General features: G+C 40.7%; 1 protein-coding gene across 4 annotated transcripts in view; it reads left to right on the top strand.

Annotated features, from left to right (window-relative positions):
* The first annotated feature begins 5,790 nt into the window (after positions 1–5,790).
* RABGAP1L (RAB GTPase activating protein 1 like) overlaps positions 5,791–22,912 on the top strand; it is a 726,983-nt gene continuing 709,861 nt past the window's right edge. For all 4 annotated transcript variants that reach the window (XR_011247784.1, XM_069546100.1, XM_069546103.1 and 1 more), the window contains exon 1: positions 5,791–6,060. The gene's annotated coding sequence lies outside the window, so the exon portion shown is untranslated. The remainder of the gene's footprint in view (positions 6,061–22,912) is intronic.

Genomic DNA, 22,912 nt, shown 5'->3' on the forward strand with positions numbered 1-22,912 from the left:
ATAGAAGTCTGCATTTAAAAAATAAACTCCCAAGGTGATTTTGTTACACATGAAAGAGGAAGGCTGCCCCAGACCAAAGAAAAGGACTCTGAGCGGAAGATGAATTTCAGACACCTGCCACAAGGTATGGGAAAAGTTTTGGTAAGTGTCCTTTTTATTTCTCGTTGAATCACAAAAGTAGTACATCAGCATTCTTCTTCAGAGAAATATCTATGATTCTGCTTGTCTTTTCTACTGCTGAGGAAATTTTCTGATTCCTACATACCTATTGTTTGATTTTGCTCATAGTCTTATAAGGGTGATTTAGTAGGTTTGGTTTATCATGTAGGCTTGGGCTTCCCACTTGGCACTAATGGTAAAGAACCCGCCTGCCAATGCAGGAGACGTAAGAGACACAGATTTCATCCCTGAGTCAGGAAGATCCCCTGGAGAGAGGGTATGGCAACCCACTCCAGTAGTCTTGCCTGGAGAAACCCATGGACAGAGGAGCCTTGCAGTTTATGGTCCAGAGGGTCTCACAGAGTTGGACATGACTGAAGCAACCCAGCTCAGAGTGGCAAAATTGTGAGGCTTACATGAGCACCATCATGTAGGCTTAGTATGACTTGCGTGAATTAGTCTGATGAAGCCTACATGATGGTGCTCATGAATTATTCTGAATTTTGGGCTTACCAGGTGGTGCTAGTGGTAAAGAACCCACCTGCCGATGCAGGAGATGTAAGAGATGTGAGTTCGATCCCTGGATCAGGAAGATCCCCTGGAGGAAGGCATGGCAACCCCTGGAAAATCCCGTGGACAGGGAGGACTGGCAGGCTCCTGTCCATAGGGTAATGAAAAATCGGACACTACTGAAGCCACTTAGCACGCAGGCACACGCAATCTGAATTTCAGCTCTACACAGAACTGTGAAATATAAAAATTTGTCTTCTACAATATATCTATGTTCTCTTTTTTAAAAAACATTTTTTTCATTTGGCTGCATCAGGTCTTAGCTGTGGCATGTGGGATAGTCTATCTTAGCTGTGGCATGTGCAAGCTTTCTTGCGGCTTGCAGAATCTTTTAGTCGCAGCAAGATGTAGGATCTAGCTCCTTGACCAGGAATCGAATGCAGGCCCTCTGCATTGGCAGTGCGGAGTCACCAGGGTCACCACCACTGGGTCACCAGGGAATAAGTCCCAACAATATATAGTCTCTTCTATTACATCTTTCTCTGTTGAGTCTTTCCTTCCTCAGGTTCCCATTGTCTCTTTTTCTATCTTTCCAATAGTAAAAAACCACTTGAAACTCATATGATAAACTCATTTACACAAAATTACTGATACTCTTCTCAGTGAAAGCTGATTTAAACAGGGCAGAGGATTGAAGTGACAGGTTTTTTTTTTTTTTTTTTTTTTTAATGTAGTGATGGATTCTAAGGGATTAGGTTACCTAGTCAGGGAAGGATTTGGGGGATGGTGGTGGTGAAGTTTCTTTCAAGACCCTGTAGAATTTTATCAAGTAGGTTGTTACCTATTCATCCCATTGGAAGTGTATTCTTAGAAGTGTCAAAGAATGCAACTACAGCTTTTTCTTCTGTAACATGCATGGAAAATTTAGCTTCGGCTGCAAGCAACAAAAAGCCACATTCAAATTTCTTAAATAGATAAGGAAATTTATTGGCTTAGGTAAGTTACTAAACGCAGAGGAAGGTTGTCGGTTGCATTCTGGGTTCAAGCTTGTGTGTCATGTGTCAGCTTTAGGCTGGCGTCACTTATGGCAGCAAACTGGCTATACTAACTATGGGATTCACACTCATCCATCACACTCAGCAAAGAGAGACAGAGAGAAAGAAAGGTGAGAGGGCACTTTTCTTCTCCCAACACAAGCTCAGGCCTTCTTATACTGGACCAATTTAAATCTGTGTTAGCAACGATCACTGACAGAATCAGGTGAAGACCTGATTAGACAGATCGTGTGCCTCAGTCAGGGTCTATACTTGGAGCTGGGCCTATTCCCATTCAAATCATTAGCTGCCTTATAATTGCAGAGGGCTGGAAATGCACACGTGGGTGGGAATCAACCAATAATACTCATCATAGAAACAAGATAATATTCCACCTCGACTTCTCTGGTGGTACAGTGGATAAGAATCCACCTGCCAATGCAGGGGACATGGGTTCAATTTCTGGTCTGGAAATACCCCACATGCTTTGGAGCAACTAAAGCCCGTGTTCTGTAACTCCTGAAGCCCATATGCCTAGAGCCTGTGCTACATAACAAGAGAAGACACTGCAATGAGAAGCCCATTCACTGAAATGAAGAGCAGCTCACGGTCACTACAACTAGAGAAAGACTGGGTGCAGCAATGAAGACCCAGTGCAACCAAAAGATAATGAATAAATAAATAAAGCTATAAAAAGATTATGAGACCTTATTTTTTTTAAAAAAAATTCCACCTGCTTAAATACTATAGTTTAAATTCTTCTATTTTTGTTCACCATTGAACTTCTTTCCAGTTTTTGATATTCTGATATTTAAAATTGGAAACTGAAGACCCACATGGAAGAAACAGGGCAATGCGAGGTACAATAAGGAATGCAGAGACTTTGGAAAAGAGACAATACATGTTTTGTAGTTTTCTGTCCCCATGTGAAACTGTAATCCCACTGTTTCCAAATTTTCCACTTTTTAAAAAGAAGGCTGAAAAAAATGTGGAATCTTCTGGCTTTGAACTTTGGCTAACTTTTTAAGCACCATGCACGCTAAACAAAATACATCTGTGGGTTAGATCTGGATCTAGGCCACTGGTTTCATGTTATGAATCATGTTAGAACATTTTATAACACCTTCCCTCAAAGTGAGAGCCTCAGTCCTCTTATGAACCAGGGCTGCTGGTGTATGTTTAATGCTAAGGAAGCCATAGTCGGGAGAGAAGTGAGCAGTACTCATTTTGTGAAGAACGCTTTGTTACTAGTTCTCTGGCGTATACTTAGAACTGTTTTCCTGGTAGTGAGGATGCGTTTGTATCAAATCACCTTCACTGTCTCTTATCTGTGTTTTCTTGTGACTCGCCTCTTATCTAGGTTCTCTTGTGACATCTCTTATCTAAGTTCTATTGTGAGGAACAGCTCAGTTTTACAGAATGACCCCTCGTGATTAAGAGGTGTAACATGTGGCTATGGGACAGAGTACTTTTCCTTGTAGCAAGCTGGCACATCAATGATCCTATAATAGTGACTTAGCTGTTATGCTCCACTTTAATAGGACAATTAACTAGCAACAGCCAATGGTAGACATTCTTATGCTGCCAAAGGCTTGTGGTACTGAATATGGGAACACTAGGAACTAAAAAGCCTCTTGATGAAAGTGAAAGAGGAGAGTGAAAAAGTTGGCTTTAAGCTCAACATTCAGAAACTAAGCTCACGGCATCTGGTCCCATCACTTAATGGGAAATAGATGGGGAAACAGTGGAAACAGTGTCAGACTTTATTTTTGGGGGTTCCAAAATCACTGCAGATGGTGATTGCAGCCATGAAATTAAAAGACGCTTACTCCTTGGAAGAAAAGTTATGACCAACCTAGACAGCATATTCAAAAGCAGAGATATTACTTTGCCAACAAAGGTCCATCTAGTCAAGGCTATGGTTTTACCAGTGGTCATGTATGGATGTGAGAGTTGGACTGTGAAGAAAGCTGAGCGCTGAAGAACTGATGCTTTTGAACTGTGGTGTTGGAGAAGACTCTTCTGCAAGGAGGTCCAACCAGTTCATCTTAAAGGAGATCAGTCCTGAGTGTTCATTGGAAGGACTGATACTAAAGCTGAAGCTCCAATACTTTGGCCACCTCATGGGAAGAGTTGACTCATTGGAAAAGACCTTGATGCTGGGAGGGATTGGGGGCAGGAGGAGAAGGGGACAACAGAGGATGAGATGGCTGGATGGCATCACTGACTTGATGGGCATGAGTCTGAGTGAACTCTGGGAGCTGGTGATGGACAGGGAGGCCTAGCGTGCTGCGATTCATAGGGTCGCAAAGAGTTGGACACGACTGAGCGACTGAACTGAACTGAACTGAAACTTATTTTGAACTTATGATTTAAAACTTTTAGTTCCTTTTTTGGGGGGGTCTGTTTCTTAGTGAGTGCAGATAATTGTCACGGTGTTGCCCTTTTTGTCAGAAAGCTTTTTTCCAGTTAGCAGATATCAGAAAGCAGAAACCATGTCATTTTCATCTGTTGACATCCTTGTGCCCAGTGTAAGTTTACTAATATTTTATTTAGTAGAGGCTCAGTACATACTTGTTGGCTTCTTTATTAATAGATGCAGATGATCTGAGTTATTCTGACCTTAACCTTATTAAATACCAGAAGTTCAGCATTTACTGGGTCAGGCTCAGAGTTAGGTAATCTCTTGGGATACAGAGGTTAAAGGATTTCCTAGGAAGAAGCCCAGCACCTAGGAGAAATATTAAATAAATGTAATACTCTTGGTCTGTCCCAGCATCTATGAAAGTGAAAGTCCCTCAGTCCTGTCCCTCAGTCCTGTTCGATTCTTTGCGACCCCATGGACTATACAGCGTATGGTCCACTATACCATATATGGAATTCTCCAGGCCAGAATACTGGAGTGGGTAGCCTTTCCCTTCTTCAAGGGATCTTCCTGACCCAGGAATTGAACCAGAGTCTCCTGCATTGCAGGTGGATTCTTTACGGAGCTATCAGGGAACCCCTGAGCATCTATAGACATTTAAATTAGGGATTTCTCAAGGTAGCTTTTGGATCTAGGTGGGGAAATGAGTGCCGAAGAATTTAAGTAGGAGAGAGAATTTTAAACTAAAGAAGTCACTTTAGAGTGGAAATCATTGGACACATCTAATTCCTCCTGCGATGTCTTCACTTATTTATACAATAACATTTATGGAGTACTTTCTCTAAGTCAGACGCTCTGCTAGGCACGGTGGAAGATAAAAATGAAGCAGAGCCTCAGAAGATTCTTTAGTGGGCTAAAATGTCACACAAATTTACCCAGATGAGGCTGAATATATTCGGTGCCACAAACCTTTAGAAACAAAGTGCTAAGGAAATTCAAAAAAATTCCTGGTCTTTTTTTTTTTTTTTTTTTGCCTCTAAGATCTATGAAGAAGGATATCCACAGTTTAAGGATCAGTACAGTATTAGTCGATGAAAGAGTTGGCTTATTTTTTATCTCTGCTAGTTTGTACCCCCAACTTTATTACCCCACAGGATAAAAAGGTGCAAATGAGGGTAAGTTTTCTTCATAAATACATAATAGTGCTTCCTGTTTAATCCCCACTGGTTATTTTCTTCAGTCTCTCCTGAGTCCCACAGAAGGAACCTTTGTAAGCCCACAAAACATCTTGAAAGAGGCACAGAAAAGAGTAACTGACTAGAAAAGTTAGAATTCTTTAAGGTGACTTCCCTGAGGAGTACTGGGCATTAAGAATGACAATATACGTAAACCAGGTTTATGAGCAAGAGCACAATCGCCCCAAAGTATAAAAGATCAGTAATCGCTGGGCAACGCTTCAACCCAACTCACTCGGAGATCAGGGTCGCCCTAGCGAACCCGCGCGGCTGGGCTCCCTGCATGGTTAAGCTCTGGGAAGTTCTGAAGTACCGCGAGCGTCTCTAGCCCCTTCCCGGGTCCCTACTCTTCACAGCCTAGGCGGGCCAGGTCTTCTCTCACAGACGTTAACCCAAACACCGCCAGGCGGGGACGTGTACGCGCGTGCGCGCCCGCCGCTCAGGGCAGAGAAGGCGCCTTCGCCGTCAGGAGCGCGCACGCCGCGCCGAGGGGCCCGGACGTGCGCGCTCCCGACACGTCATCATCACCACCACCACCACCTCCTCCTCCCTGACCCGCCCCCTCCCTCGCCTCTTCCTGCCGGGCGGTCCTCCTCCCCTCCTCTCTCAGCTCCCTCCGCCCTGTTCCCTCCGCCCTCCCAGGGCTTCGGCGGCGGCAGAGTGAACGGGACGGGCCGGGCCGCAGAACGCTGGGCGGCGGGTGCGACGCGGGCGCCTGGCAGAGTTGTTCCGGCCCTTCCCGCGGAGACGAGAGGAGGTGAGGCGAGGGCGGCCTCGTAGGGGCCGACGGGCGCACCGGCGGCCCGGGGCCGCGGGCTGGGCTGGGGGTGTTGGCGCCGGGGCTGCGCCTGCGGAGGGTAGCTGTGGGGGCCGGGCCGGGACGGGATGCGAGAGAACCGCGGGAGGAAGGCTCGGGACTGTCGGTGGTTCCGCGGACATCGGTGGTTCTCCCGGGCGGCCGCTCCTCGCGGCCGGGGCGGGTCGGCGGGCGGGCGGGGTCGGCGCCCCTCACCTGGGGGCGGGGGTGGTGACTTGGGCGCTCGCCTCCAGATGTGCCCTCCTGACACTGCCGCCGGCTGCTGCCGGGATCGCTGTCCCAGCAGCCCCACGTCCGGGGGTGGGGGTGGGGGGTGGGTGTGTGGTGAGAGTATTTTCTTACCCACGTTCAGGCATCTGTTCGTGACCGCGTCTCGCCCTCGCGCTCCCCCTGTCTCCGCCAGGCACTTTGCTCCGCTCCTGCTGTTGATGCTTGTGGTTTTGCTGGCTGGGATGGGCTGCGTGCTGGGCAGATCTCTACCTGTACGGAATGCCCCGCTTCAAAGTTGACCGCCTGACCATGCCAAACATCCCTCTTCCAGGTCGCGGGTGTTCAGTGTCCTGATAACTGAGTCAAAGTTTCTGAGACTGGACTAGTACTTTGCACTGGTCGCCAGCGGTGCAGGGCTGGGCAGTGCGTCAGCATGTGGAAAGGGGCCACTGGCCAGCGGGGAGGTGTTCGGGTGCTAGGGAACTGGACCGATAGGATTGTTTCTGATCCCAGGGCAGTGTGTCCAGGTGCTTGTGTATTGTCCCTGTACTTCTTAGATAGGATCAGTTTAGAAAACGTACCGAAATTTACGTGGTCACTTGTAGAATTGAGAGTTTCATGTAAGTGACGAGAAATGCCAACCTCATTTTGCTGATGGTAAGGACAGCTTTCACTTGCCTGATAGATTTCAACGCTGACTGGAAACTTGATTTCAAGGTCTGCAGTTCTGGTGCTGGAAAGTTTAGGGATTTTAAAAAATACGTTTAAATTTTCCTGCTTGTACTGGGGAGATAGATAGTTGCTTTTTATAATTATGAAAACACCGTATTACGGAAACCTGACTTTTCTCATAATAGTGTTTATGTGTGGCTTCTGCTGCACTTTTGTAGAATATCTGCGCATTTGTAGAATGATGGCAGAAGATACTAACATAAAGTTTGCTTGTGGTAAAATTAGAAGTGGATTTTTGCCCATGGAAAATACTGGTCCACAAGTTACCAGTATTGGAAAACTGGCCTGTGATTCATTATCTCAACAGAGTCCCATGTGAAACTGACAATGAAACTACAAAGGAGAAAGACCAGGTGAATTTAATGTATACATTATCTTCAAATTGTATTAAATGCTTGTTTGGTTGGGGAGTTAGTTGAGACTGAGACTGGAGTCTTCAATCAGGTCAAAGTGTGCCCTGATATTTTGTATTGACAGGTTATCTGGGGAGAAGTGATGTAGCTGGGCAGTCTTTATATGTGAATGTATTACATAGCCTACATTATATTCTAGGAAGCTGGAAACAAAGTGGTAGGTCCCAGTACTATTGGGACATAGTGAATATATCAACCGACATAAAAGGTGTAAATGTGTGACTTTTTTTTTTTTGACCTGAGTTATTTGATGGTGATTTTTATATATTATTGTTGCAATGTTCTGTGAATTTTTGTGTCCTTGCTAATTGTTTCATAATTCAGATAATTTTCTTTTCACCTTAGTGTTTATTATGGTGTTTTAAAACTTGAGTAACAGAATTTTATTGGGTATGTGAGACAGTTTCTATGTTTTATCAGCTCACCAGTTCTAAATTTGTGATTTCTAAAAACTTAAAATTTTCTTTGCCTTAACCCAAAGTTGAGCTCGTTCAGTTAGTATATATTTATTTGAACTCAGATGATACAGCATTGAAGCTCAAAGTCCTTTTATCCGTTCTTTTGGAGTAATCACAAGAAGGAGTTTTCTTGTGCCAAGTTAAAATATTGTGAGTGGGAGCTAACAAGGCTTTGAGAAATTAGCTTTGAAGAGAGTAGTAGCTAAGTAGCAAAACTTTCTTGTTTTGATGGTGTAGAAATTGGTCTGAATTCTAGCCTGTTGTCTTGAAGTGGTGTGGGGTCTTAATGGCTGAATAGAGGATGTTTGGAGGATGGAGATACTGTAGGCTAAGGGATCCCCAGGCACAGAGTTTTCTTTTTGCTGTGTCTCACAAGTTTTAATGAGTTGCTACATGTGTATAGCTCTTGTATGTGTGTTTGTGTTTTCAGTTGCTCAGTTGTGTCCCGTTTTTTTTTGCCATCCTACGGACTATAGCCCTCCAGACTTCCCCGTCCATGGGATTTATCAGGCAAGAATACTGGAGTGGGTTGCCATTTCCTCCTTCAGGGAATCTCCCTGACCCAGGGATCGAACCCATGTTTTCTACATTGCAGGTGGATGTTTACTGCTGAGCCACCAGGGAAACCAAGGTATAGCGCTTACTTTCTATACGTAGGTCAGCCAGTGGACCTGAGCATGACCAGCAGCCCCAGGCTATTCCAGCCTCTGGTACAGCCTCTTATAGAGATGGTCTTATGAGCATTTGGCACCACAGATAGTGGAGGCAAAGAAAATATTGACTAGAGCCTGAGTATGGTAAAACACTCAGTTTTTAAGGCAAGGTTTAATATTGTGACCATGAAGAAAGACATTGCTTGACTTGACTCTTGGCTTTTCAAAGAATCGGACATGACTGAGTGACTGAACTGAATAATTTTCACTTGATGGTCAATGTTTGAAATTGGGTAGAAGTACCTACCAGCGGACCCTAATAAGGAATAGTTAATGGAATTAAGCAGAACTTGTATCTCAACATTCTCTTTTTCATACTTCATTTACTTTCCATATGGTACTCATGCAACAGATAGGATACTACAATTGAGTATTGCCAGTTTGTGTTCATGCTGACTTCTTTTTTTCATCTTTTGTATTTTTTTGGTGTAATTTTTGGGATTTTCCTGGGAAACTTCTGTGCATATATTCAATTGATTTGGAGTTAGATTTGAGCTAACATTATTAGCCTGCTTGAAATTCTGAGCTTCCTTGTTTTCTAAATAACCTTAAAAATAGAAAGCACAATTCTTTATAAACACTCAGGAAAAATCTGGTTACAGACTGTGTTGTGATAGACATAGTACAGCCCAAAATGTATTCAATAAACTTTACTTCTCACCCAGTTTAGTAAGCTTAAGAAGAAAATAAGAAAGTATGTTTTTCAATAAAAGCCTGATTTTCCCAGAATATCAAGTCTAACAACTGTTTGCTGTGCTATTTTTCCCCTTGCCTATTCTAAATTCAACAAGTACTACATGTCTCTAGTCCCTGGCAAAAACTTAATTTTAGTGGTAGGGGATTCTCAGTAATGGAAGTCTATTGAGGGATGCAGGCTTGTGCTGGAGAATTTAACAGGGAAACATCAGGGATGGAAATTCACCTTTTTATAGCTCTGGTTTTCTTTGTACCCAGGTTCTAAGCAAGGGCTTCCCTGGTGGCTCAGTAGTAAAGAATCCGCCTGCAGTGTAGGAAATGCGGGTTAAATCCCTGGGTAGAGAAGATCCCCTGGAGAAGGAAATGGCTACCCATTCCAATATTCTTGCCTGGGAAACCCCAGGGACTGAGGGGCCTGGGAGGCTACAGTCCATGGATTGCAAAGAATTGGACAGGACTGAGCGACTGAACAAAAACAACAAGGTTCTTGGGTGGGTGAAGGGCACATATTCACAATTACATGGACCTTTTTTCATACTATAGGTTTCCTTTTCCTTTCCCGCTGTCTCCCCTAACCCTTTGCTAAATGAGCCATTGCAACTAGTAGGAAGATGTTGTAGCCCTCGGTTGTAACTGAACAAAGGCTGAAAACCTTGGTCTTTTGCTAATACTTCCTAAGCCAAATTTTCACTTCCTGTAATTTGCCTTCTGGTGATACCAGTAGGCATCTCTCATTTTTGAAGAGACATACAAATTTTGATGTTGAGATTACATATGTAACTAAGAGTGCAATTTATTGCATTGTGTAGTACACATAGAAGAGGACTAGGAGATTGTTTAGCTGAACATTTATGAACGGTTTTGACTGTGACTCACAGTGAGAAATAGATTTTATACCCATTCACCATGTGCGCGCGCACAGACACACGAAGTTGAAAGAAAATTTTGGTGAAGTAATACTTGTCGTTTTGGGCCTTTGCTGGAGCTGGCTTATCAGTTGACTTGTAAGAGTAGTTATGTCTCTCTCTCCACCTAGGTGCATGTGTAGCTTGAAATTGGCTTTGGTAGGAGTATTTACACCAGGGACATCAACAGATGTTACAATTCAGAGCTTTTCTCTCTCCTTTGGATAGCCAGTTAAATATTCACAGTGTACCACTTCACTGCCTACAACATACTTTGATATTTTCTATTTTATTTCTTTTTAATAAAAAGATAATGCTGGGTTTTGATGCCAAAATTGATTTTACAGCCCGATAATGGATAACCATCGATGGTTAAAAACTGGCTTAGTCCACCTTCTTGACTTTGTGGATGAAAACACTAAAAAATTGAAGTTCAAGGTCATATAGCTAGTCATTAGCAAAGGGGGGGTCTGTGGACTCCTAATCTGGAGTTAGAGCTAGTGGATTTATCTCTTTTCCTAACTCATGGAACTCAGAGAGTTTAATATGTGTAAAACGTGTTAAGCAGTTTGAACAGAGATGAATAAGGCATGAACCTTGACCCTGAAGCTTTATGCTTGTGTGGGAGATTAAATATGGAAATGAAGATAATGTAAGGCAGAAAGTAATATGTAGTAAAGAGATAAAGATAAGGAGGTACAAGTTAGAGAGAGGAGGGAGGGATTACCTTTAGTTGTAAGGATATGGGAAGAGGTGACATTTAAACCATGCTTTGAAGAATGGGTAGGATTTGGACATGTGGAAATAGGACGCATAGTAAATAGAGAAAGGTCTTTCTGGGCCAGGGTGATCAAAGGTATAGAGGGAAAGAGCTAGGTAAGAAAGAGTCAGAACCAAATGGTGAAGAGCCTGAATGCCAGTTTTCCTTTCTGTTTTTCAGCTTGTCTTTCACTTTTGTCTCTGCAGTCATTTGGTACTCACTTCTTAATGTTCAATAAGCTCTGTATGCTTTGCTCCTGACTTGACTACGACCCAGAGAGCACTTAAAGCTGAGGGAAAAATTATTAGTGTAAGAGAAGCAAAGTTGAGTATACCAATCCTAAAACTGTTGGAAAGAAAGGGAAACATTTTCTTTGTAAGGAGATACCATTATTTTTTGTTTTGCCAAATAGCATCAAATTGGCTATAGCAGGAAGCAGTTTTGAAAGTCTTTTTAAAGCATCTTCTAAAATGTGCTTTCTAAATGACTGGGTCTTAATTTGGAGGCAGGTTTGGCTTAGGCAGAAAGGCAGTTGATACAGATCCACAGCTGAGCTGACTAGTTTTCAGAATTTAGGACAGCAAAGCAGGGTATTCATACCACAGCCAGTTGTGAAGGCTTGCTAGATTCTTTACTCAAGTAGTTCTTTGATTTCAGCATTTATGTCTTTGACAACCTGTACGACTGGGGATGTTTTGAAGTCCTGGATGGAGCTTGCTTTGTTCCATACGGGAAATGAAGACAAATGACAGTATGTTGTGTCTGTTAATGAAACTGATTCTCAAGATTTTCTGCCTGTTGAAGATTTCATACTCACTGCTTCTAATTAAAATGATGCACAGTCAATTTGAAGAAGCTTTACTTCTCTTTGACCTACCAGTTCTATAAAGTAAAAGCCCTTTTAGATTGTTGCCAGGTAACACATACAGACTGCTGGAAGTGTGTGAAAAATTTTGGTAATCTTGGTAATGAAGTTGCTATAGTAAAAAAAAAAAACAAGAACAAAACTTCTTGGTAATAAGTTGGGTTACTTCTGGATGGTTGACAAGGAATTTTGGGGTTGAGATTTGGTTCCAAAATAAATTTGAATGAATGTCTTTGCCATATTGTTTTCCTCATTTAAAGTTCTGATATGTATATTGTCCTGTTACTGTAGATTTTAGCAGTTTCACGTAAACTGCTTCACAAGATAGCACATCCCAAATAGCATGATAAGAGTTTAGAGGCAGCATGCTTCAGATACTTCACACCACTTGAATGGTGCAGCTAATCATGTCAGCACAGAGGTAGGTTTTTTTTTTTTTTTTAACATGTTAGGTTTTTACAAATTGAGTTTATTAAAATTTTCTACTATCAGTTTTTTTTTGTATGTATGTGGTACACAGTGTTATTAAACTATGCAAACATTTTCCTAAACGCATATACATTGATGTGTATGTATAACACACACGCCACCCACCAATTGTTGGAATTTTTGGTGAGAATACAGTCTACCTGGTAAATGACTAAAAGTAAGTGATTTGGCTCTTTGAAGACTTATCTCTTAAGTCACAAATATAAGAGCCATGCACACCCAGTGGGTTTTTTTTTTTCTTTGTATGCCGCATTTCCAGGAAAGTAGCATGTTTTAAAAGTCAAGCGTAGAATTCATTTGTACCCAGTGAAGGAGTTCCGAATTTCACCCTTTCCCTGTGTTTTATGTGCACCTGTATTCTGCCCTCATTATCAGCAGTAGGAAAAATTGTATGTATGCATGTTCAGACACTCAGTTTGTGACCCCATGGACTGTATAGCTCATTTGGCTCTTCTTTCCATGGGATTTCCCAGGCAATAATACTGGAGTGGGCTGCCATTTCCTCCTCTAGGGGAATCTTCCTGACCTAGGGATTGAACTGTGTTTCCTGCATTGGCAGGCAGATTCTTTACCATTGAGCCACCAGAGAAGCCAGGCAAAAAATTACAGGACCTTAAAAATCAAACTTCCACCAGAGGGGATGCAAATAACAAACACTATTTTTAGAGAAAATACAAACTTGTGGTTTTTCAGTTTTGAAGGTTTAAGAGAAGTGTGATGTTAGTTTTTGATAAACAATGTTGAGTGTTTATTCTGTGCTTCAAGATGTACTTTGTCATTTTTGAACCCCATTTCTAAGAGCATTGTATAAATGCAAATGTTTGTTAGAGTGGTTATTAGGTATTTCCTTCAATAGTTTCTCTTTAGTAAATTTATCTTGATAAGACACTTGGGATAAATTATTTCTTTGTTTAGTGAGAAGTCAACCTCTGAAGGGAGACTATACATATACTGGCAGATAATATGGTTTCTTAGGTTGTTTTATAGTAATTTTGTTGTCTCAGCAGCTAATATCCATCAGACCTTAATCATTTATTATTTTATTTCCACAGAGGTCTTCTCTCATGGGCTGTATTCTTTCATTTAAAATCTCTGTCTCATATTTTGCCCTACTGTTAGTGGTCAGGTTTGGACTAATGTTAAAGACTTTGTGCTAGTCTTTCTATGCAAAGATGTTGTTTATCAAGTTGGTACTAAATTGTATTTTAGTTAATGTCCTCTTTCCTGCATCTATTTTTTTCTCTTAATATTGTAGAATCTTCTTTTAACACTAAGCCAAGCTTCCTGGTAAAGTTAGTGGGAAAAATTAAGTTAGATGTTATTATTCAAATATCTGGACCACCTGTTTGCTAGTACTAGTGAACCTATAAAAATTTTTTTGCATAAGTTTGTTTGTTCAGTTCAGTTCAGTCACTCAGTCGCGTCCGACTCTTTGCGACCCCATGAGTCGCAGCACACCAGGCCTCCCTGTTCATCACCACCTCTCGGAGTTCACTCAGACTCACATTCATCGAGTCCGTGATGCCATCCAGCCATCTCATCCTCGGTCGTCCCCTTCTCCTCCTGCCCCCAATCCCTCCCAGCATCAAAGTCTTTTCCAATGAGTCAACTCTTCGCATGAGGTGGCCAAAGTACTGGAGTTTCAGCTTTAGCATCATTCCTTCCAAAGAAATCCCAGGGTTGATCTCCTTCAGAATGGACTGGTTGGATCTCCTTGCAGTCCAAGGGACTCTCAAGAATCTTCTCCAACACCACAGTTCAAAAGCATCAATTCTTTGGCGCTCAGCCTTCTCCACAGTCCAACTCTCACATCCATATATGACTACTGGAAAAACTATAGCCTTGACTAGACAGACCTTAGTCGGCAAAGTAATGTCTCTGCTTTTGAATATGCTCTCTAGGTTGGTCATAACTTTTCTTCCAAGGAGTAAGCATCTTTTAATTTCATGGCTAAGTCATATCCAACTTTTTGTGACCCCGTGGACTACAGCATGCCAGGCTCGCAGTCCTTCACTATCTCCCAGAGTAATGAGTCTAGGCCTCTGATTATGTATTTATTTTATTTAATTACTTAATTACTCTGCTGTACACCTGAAACCAGCACTTTTTAAATCAACTATTCTTGAATTAAAAAAAAAATACACACACACACACACACACACACACACAAAGATCTTCACGACTCAGATAATCACGATGCTGTGGTCACTTACCTAGAGCCAGACATCCTGGAATGGGAAGTCACGTAGGCCTTAGGAAGCATCACTATGAATAAAGCTAGTGGAGGTGATGGAATTCCAGTTGAGCTATTTCAAATCCTTAAAGATAATGCTGTGAAAGTGCTGCACTCAATATGCCAGCAAGTTTGGAAAACTCAGCAGTGGCCACAGGACTGGAAAAGCTCTGTTTTCATTCCAATCCCAAAGAAAGGCAATGCCAAAGATGCTCAAACTACCGCACAGTTGCACTCATCTCACATGCTAGTAAAGTAATGCTCAAAATTCTCCAAGCCAGGCATCAGCAATATGTGAACTTCCACATGTTCAAGCTGGATTTAGAAAAGGCAGAGGAACCAGAGATCAAATTGCCAACATCCGCTGGATCATGGAAACAGCAAGAGAGTTCCAGAAAAACATCTATTTCTGCTCTATTGACTATGCCAATGCCTTTGACTGTGTGATCATAATAAACTGGAAAATTCTGAAAGAGATGGGAATACCAGACCACCTGACCTGCCTCTTGAGAAACCTATATGCAGGTCAGGAAGCAACAGTTAGAACTGGACATGGAACGACAGACTGGTTCCAAATAGGAAAAGGAGTACGTCAAGGCTGTATATTGTCACCATGCTTATTTAACTTATATGCAGAGTACATCATGAGAAATGCTGGGCTGGAGGAAGCACAAGCTGGAATCAAGATTGCCGGGAGAAATATCAATAACCTCAGATATGCAGATGACACCACCCTTATGGCAGAAAGTGAAGAGGAACTAACGAGCCTCTTGATGAAAGTGAAAAAGTTGGCTTAAAGCTCAACATTCAGAAAACTAAGATCATGTCATCTGATCCCATCACTTCATGGAAAATGGATGTGGAAACAGCGGCTGACTTTATTTTTTTTCTGGGCTCCAAAATCACTGCAGATAGTGATTGCAGCCATGAAATTAAAAGGCTCTTACTCCTTGGAAGGAAAGTTGTGACCAACAAGGGATAGCATATTAAAGAGCAGAGACATTACTTTGCCAACAAAGGTCCATCTAGTCAAGGGTATGGTTTTTCCAGGGGTCATGTATGGATGTGAGAGTTGGACCATAAAGAAAGCTAGTGCCGAAGAATTGATGCTTTTGAACTGTGGTGTTGGAGAAGACTCTTGAGAGTCCCTTGGACTGCAAGGAGATCCAACCAGTCCATCCTAAAGGAGATCAGTCCTGGGTGTTCATTGGAGGGACTGTGTTGAAGCTGAAACTTCAATACTTTGGCCACCTGATGCGAAGAGCTGACTCATTTGAAAAGACCCTGATGCTGGGAAAGATTGAGGGCAAGAGGAGAAGGGAATGACAGAGGATGAATGGTTGGATGGCATCACTGACTCTATGGACATGGGTTTGGGTGGACTCCGGGAGTTGGTGATGGACAGGGAGGCCTGGCGTGCTGTGGTTCATGGGGTCGCAAAGAGTTGGACACGACTGAGCAACTGAACTGAACACAGATATAAATATATATATAATTTTTGATTATTTTCAATTGTAGGTTATTATGAGATATTGAATATAATTCTCGGTACTATATACTAAGTCCTAGTTGTTTATTTTCTGTATAGTAGTGTGTATATGTTAATACCAAACACTCAGTTTATCCCTCCCACCCTCTTTTTCCCCTTTGGTAACCATAAGTTTTCTCTGCCTGTGAGTCTATTTCTGTTCTGTAAATAAGTTCATTTGTATCACTTTTTAGATTCCACGTATAATATCTGATATCATATGATATTTGTCTTTCTCTGGAATATTTCACTTAGTATGATAATCTCTAGGTCCATCTGTGTTTTTGCAAATGGCATTATGGCTGAGTAATATTCCATTGTGTATATATACACCACATCTTCTTTATCCATTCATCTGACAGTGGATACTTAGGTTGCTTCCATGACTAGGTTTTTATAAATAGTGCTGCTGTGAACAGTGGGGTGTTCTGATTTTTTTAAAATTCTGGCATGCATTTTATATTTCTTGTTGGCACTGTCAATAATTTTGATAGGTGAAACAGGTTTCTCTCCTTGCACTTGATTTCACAAACAGTAAAATAGCAATCTCTACCATATGAAGGTACCAGATAAAGGTTTTAAAGGATAATCCAATAATAGTAGTTCATAGAAACTAGTTCATTTAGCAATTAATGTGATGCTTCTCATTTTACTTGTAAGTTTCATTATTGTTTACCTGCTAAGTCATGGTGGAACTTTATTATGTGCCATTGAGAATTAATTTTTCTAGATAGAGAACTTCAGTAATTTTTATACTTGTGAAAATTTTATTTGGAAGAGGAGCATGATAGTAGATTTTATACATTATGGTTGGTCAAATTGAATGGAAAAAAAACATGTGCTTTAAGCCACAAATTACTGAGAACATTTTTTGGTTTTGTGGAAGACAAGGTAGGTAGGGCCTAAGAGCTCAATTCTTGATGTAGTGTTGCAATGAAATTCTGAGAGTGTAAGTGATTTGCCACAGTTTTTCCTCTTTGCATAGTAATAATAACAAAAACTAACATTATTGAGTGTGAATGGGTTATTCTGTAAGATAATGTGCATTATGTAGTTAATCTTCACAATAACTACCTGAGGTAGGAACTATTACAGTGTCCAGTTTGCAGGTAAAGGAACAAGCTTAGAGAAGGTCATAACTTATGATTACATAGCTCATAAGAGGCAAGTCTCTTTCGCTCCTAAATTACTTCATAGCAACTCTCAACTGCTACTCTATATTGATGATTTCTTTAAATGGGGTTGATGATACTTGCCTTGAGTGTTTCATAGGGTAATTATGAGAACCTAAGAAGGTAAGATTTACAACAGGGAACCTATAAATGTGCCTGGTGTTTTCATTTTACTGGGAAATTTTTTGAGATGCCAAAGAAATCTTTGAAATAGATAAACACATATATTACTTTTAATCACTCAAATAAGTCAAACCATAAAATAAATCGAGTAAGCAGATTTTGATAGGCGGGTGTCTGAACAGCAGAAGACATATTTTGTGTGGGTCCAGAGGATCAGTGAGTGAAAGGCAAGTGGAGGCAGAAATGTAGGGATGTATTGAGTAGAAAGTGGATTGGATCATCTCTAGCAACCTGAATTCTTTCTGCAATGAGGAGGAGTATTAAATAACATTAGGTGACCTCAGAGATGCTTCCAACAGCAGGATCTATGAGTGTTTGTAATGGGTGACTTTTATTTTATTCTTGTACCTCAAAATAGCTAGATATACCCCCAAAACTTTTTATTTTAGCTTGGATAATTAACAATCACTGTTCTTTAAATGTCAGTTTATTTATTTATTTGTTTGCACTGAGGGTGGAAAAATATATTATGGTTGCCTGGAAAGAATATATTTATGTATTTTGCTTTCTTCCCCACAAGATAAACAGATTTTTTTGAGGGTGCAGTGGGTAAAACAGGTTAATAGTATATTGTTGCTTGCTTGCGCTTAATACTTTTCTTGTGATTTTCCCTCAAATTTAGATTTCATAAGTGTGTATTTCCACATGAAAGTTACCATTATGAGTATGAAACGTCATTTTTATTGTATGGGGTGTTACAGTTTTATGGCTCTTTATACAGTTGGTTTCATTCTCTGACACTGTTTTATTCAGCAGGCGTTTGTAAGGCAAGGAAAGGATTCAATGCTTGAGAAGCAGAGATAAGAGACAGTTAAGGAAATGACAGTCATATTGGAGAAACATACAAGTACAGTGGAGTGTAGCCAGGATGGGGGCAGTGTAGGATGTGTCTTACAGGAAAGCTTCAGAGGGTTCTGTAACCTGATCTGAGTTGAGTTTAAAGAAGGTGAGAGGCGCATCTTAAGGTATGAAAATTTGAAGTTGTAACTCTTTATTTTACTTGGGTAGACCCAGTAGCTCCTTATCTTCTTCTCGAAAGACGCAGAAATCCCCAAATGGATGTAATTTTTAATAAGTAATTACTTAAAAATAAAGCTGTCACTGAGAACTTACTTTTATTTTATATATGATGCTGTGGTTTCTAAAGCAGCAGATTAAAAAGAATAATATAGAATTGAAATGGTGTCATAAATATACATACTGATAATAACAGATTGCTGACATTGATAGCAAGGAAGAAATAGGAAAAACTATACACACACACACAACCCAACTCTAAAAACCATAGATAGTAAAGGAAAACAGTCTTGCGCATCTATTTAGCTTTGGGTATCTGTTGTATTTCTATATATCTATATATATCTATATATATATATACACACATAGATATATATACATATATCTATGTATATATAGAATAATAATGAAAGTTTGTCATTATTGTCTTACAAGACAATACATTCTTGTCTTACAAGAAAAGGTTAAATGTATAGTCTGTATAGTTCATTTATGAAGGCATGAAAGGTTTTTCTTAGAAAGATTTTAAAATATGAAATAGTGTGAAAACCAGAGGGTAGACTCTTATGTCAGTTATCAAATTGTTTACCTTGAGTGATTGATTTCCAAAGGGCTTTGAATAACCTTAGATTTAGTTTTTTTCTTATATATGACACATCTTTGTTGTTGTCTATTGCTCAGTCATATTTGACCCTTTTTGCAACCCCTCTGTCCAGGCTCCTCTGTGCGTAGAATTCTCTAGACAAGAGTAGTTTGCCATTCCCTTCTCCAGGGGATCTTCCCAGCCCACATACTGAACCCATGTCTCTTGCATTGCAGGCGGATTCTTTACTACTGAGCCACCAGGGAAGACCATATGACGCATAGACTGCATCTTTTATGGAATATTAGACATAGTTCAGACAGTAAAGAGTCTGCCTTCAATGCAGGAGACCCAAGTTTGATCCCTGGGTTGGGAACATCCCCTGTAGGAGGGCATGGCAACCCACTCCAGTATTCTTGCCTGGAAAATTCCATGGATGGAGGAGCCTGGCGGGCTACAGTTCACAGGATCGCAAAGAGTTGGACACAACTGAGAGACTTCTCTTTCTTTCACTTTCAGACATAGTTCAGCACAGCCTTTGCTGTGTAACATTGGCTAGAAATTATTTGCTTGCATTGTTCATTCGCTAAGTCCTGTGTGACTCTTCTGTGATCCCATGGACTATAGCCCACCAGGCTCCTCTTCCAGGGGTTCTCCAGGCAACAGTACTGGAGTGGGTTGCCATTTCCTTCTCCAGGTATTTGCTTATATAAAATATCAGACTTAGGATTCTTGACCATTTGGGTATCAGGTCCTTTTGAGAGTATAGACCAGGTTATTTTTCTCTTCTGGATGATTTATAGTTGTCTCTCTCAGTCTAGATGCTATCATCTTGAAAGCCTTCACTGAGATTGTAGACTGTTAGAAATCTGTTAGATATCTCTTATCTGTGTTTTTGGAGCATCTTATTTTCCTCCCTGTTGTGATACTAATGACATTGCATTGTAGCTTGTCTGTTTCTACTTTAGACTACAGTATAGGCTTTTTGAGAACAAAAGCTATTTTGTCCAGGGCTCTGGAATTGGTCTCCCCTCGATTTGAATCTTGGCTGTGTGTGGCATTGGGGAAATTATCTGTAAAATGGGGATAATCGTACTACATAGAGTTATTTATCTTGAATATGTTAATGAGTGTAGAGGAGAAATAACACAGTTTCTGGCACATTGTTTAGTTCTCATAAATGTTTCTTCCAGCTTTTTTTTCTTATTGTGTCTGGCATTTACTTTTAAATGCTTTTAAAAGTATTACTACAGTAGTACTTTTAAGGTGGTTTTGTAAACTGTGTTAGAGCTCATTTGGATCTGTCATTAACATTATTAAATGAAAATTTCTTAAAATGAATAATAACTAGTATATAAAAAATACAGTCTTTGAGCAAATCGTGTAGTCTCCAAATTTCATTATCAGCCTGAAAAACTTTCCCCAGGCCTTGTCAAGCATGTAATTGTTGTGATGGCAGTGGATTTCAAGTAGGTGGGCCTGGTGCTCTGTCTGTGGTGACCTGGAGAATGGGGGTAGGGGAAGAGGAGGGAAGCTCAAGAGGGAGGTGGTATATATGTATATAACTATGGCTCATTTGTGGTGTTGTATGGCAGAAACCAATACAACATTGTAAAGCAGTTTTCTTCCAATTTAAAAATAAAGATGCTTCTGAATATAAAAAAAATTAAGTAGGTGGAAAAGACTGTAGAGTTCCTTTTCCTGAATTTGCTGCTTTCTGACCTTGTTCACTTGTCTTCGTGGCTGTGCCTCTTATTACCATCATCTTGGCCTTGTTATTGATCTGTTTTTTGGAAGGAAAGAACCCTGTGTCTGACAAACTTACTAGCTGTGTGACCCTGGGTAAGTAACCTTACTTCTGGGTTTATATATATGTATAACATTCAGAAAACGAAGATCATGGCATCTGGTCCCATCACTTCATGGCAAATAGATGGGGAAACAGTGTCAGACTTTATTTTTTTGGGCTCTAAAATCACTGCAGATGGTGACTGCAGCCATGAAATTAAAAGACGCTTACTCCTTGGAAGAAAAGTTATGACCAACCTAGAGAGCATATTCAAAAGCAGAGACATTACTTTGCCGACTAAGGTCCGTCTAGTCAAGACTATGGTTTTTCCTGTGGTCATGTATGGATGTGAGAGTTGGACTGTGAAGAAGGCTGAGTGCCGAAGAATTGATGCTTTTGAACTGTGGTGTTGGAGAAGATTCTTGAGAGTCCCTTGGACTGCAAGGAGATCCAACCAGTCCATTCTGAAGGAGATCCACCCTGGGATTTCTTTGGAAGGAATGATGCTAAAGCTGAAACTCCAGTACTTTGGCCACCTCATGCGAAGAGTTGGTTGACACATTGGAAAAGACTCTGATGCTGGGAGGGATTGGGGGCAGGAGGAGAAGGGGACGACCGAGGATGAGATGGCTGGATGGCATCACGGACTCGATGAACGTGAGTCTGAGTGAACTCCGAGAGGTGGTGATGAACAGGGAGGCCTGGTGTGCTGCGACTCATGGGGTCGCAAAGAGTCGGACATGACTGAGTGACTGAATTGAACTGAACTGATAATGAAGTAGTAATAATGCCTCATGACTCTGAAATTTTAGAAATAGGTGCCTGGTGTATAGAAGGTGCTCCGTAGATGGTAGGTATTCTTAGCTCTCTTTTCAAGCCAGAATCCTTGGTACTCCTTCTTTATTAGTAACTTTGTTTGAAAGCAGCAAACCAAGAATTAGGATGAAGGAGAACTGGATCGCTGGGGAAATGAAAGCAGAGATTTTTGCACCAGCACTCTTGACCTCAGATGGGAGATGGATGGGAAGGGCCTGTAGCTTTATGTGAAGGAGGATGGGTGAAACCTGATTGGATCAGATGTAGCATAACATCTGTAGTCTGGCTTAAACCCTCATTAACTGGTTGGGTGGTTTTTAATTTACTTAAAATTTAAAAGTTTGGTTTATTTTTCAGTTATTAAAATGCTTACAATACTAAACTACTTACTTGATTACAAAATGATTTTTCAGTGAACTGAGCACAACTTATTCAAGGCTTATGGACTGTAGAGCTGTTCCTCTGTGATAGTGTGTTAAGACATTTCTAGAAATGAAGTGTCCCCCTCCCTGCCTGCCCCCGCCTATCCTTTAGCCCCTTCGTGCCACAAGTTGTTGCGATCTATGTGACTGCTACTCCTGTTGGGATCTGTCATTTCATTACATCTCTGTGGTTTGCAAGGCGTCATGTTAAGTGCTGTGGAGGAATGTAAAGAAGTAAAACCATGTATTTCAGGAAATTGATTGCAGTGGGGAAAATGATACATTCATATTAAAAATAACTAATTTTAAAAACAGAATTATTAACTAAAACATCTTATTTTCTGAGCCCAATATCCCTAGGGTCATTTAAGATAAGTAGTTTTGCTGGGAAAAAAAGTCTTAGGCTGTTGTTATGCAAGTGTCAAACCATGGATTAGAAAAGTAGGAAACTGAAGTTTCTGACTAATGTTAATTTTCCATCTTATTTGTGAATCTTTATTAGCGTTATCTTGTACTGATTCCTTCACTAATATCTAAGAATTTAAAACATTACTTGTCACCTTCAAATGTGATAATTGAAAAGTTGGTTAATTATTCTCTGTCTTTCAAAGCAGATTAAGTTAAATCATCATGATTTAGATGTTTTCCTATAGTAGTATTTTATCTTAGTTTGTGTCATTTGCAACAGATCAAGTTAGTGCTGTATTTATTATTAAATCTAGTATTTATTATTAAGTCTAGTATTATTAAATCTAGTATAAATGTAGTGTCTTTACTGCAGAATGGTGCACATTTTGATCAAAAGAAG

Source organism: Ovis canadensis, chromosome 12 (genome assembly GCF_042477335.2).
Source record: "Ovis canadensis isolate MfBH-ARS-UI-01 breed Bighorn chromosome 12, ARS-UI_OviCan_v2, whole genome shotgun sequence".
NCBI lineage: Eukaryota > Metazoa > Chordata > Mammalia > Artiodactyla > Bovidae > Ovis > Ovis canadensis.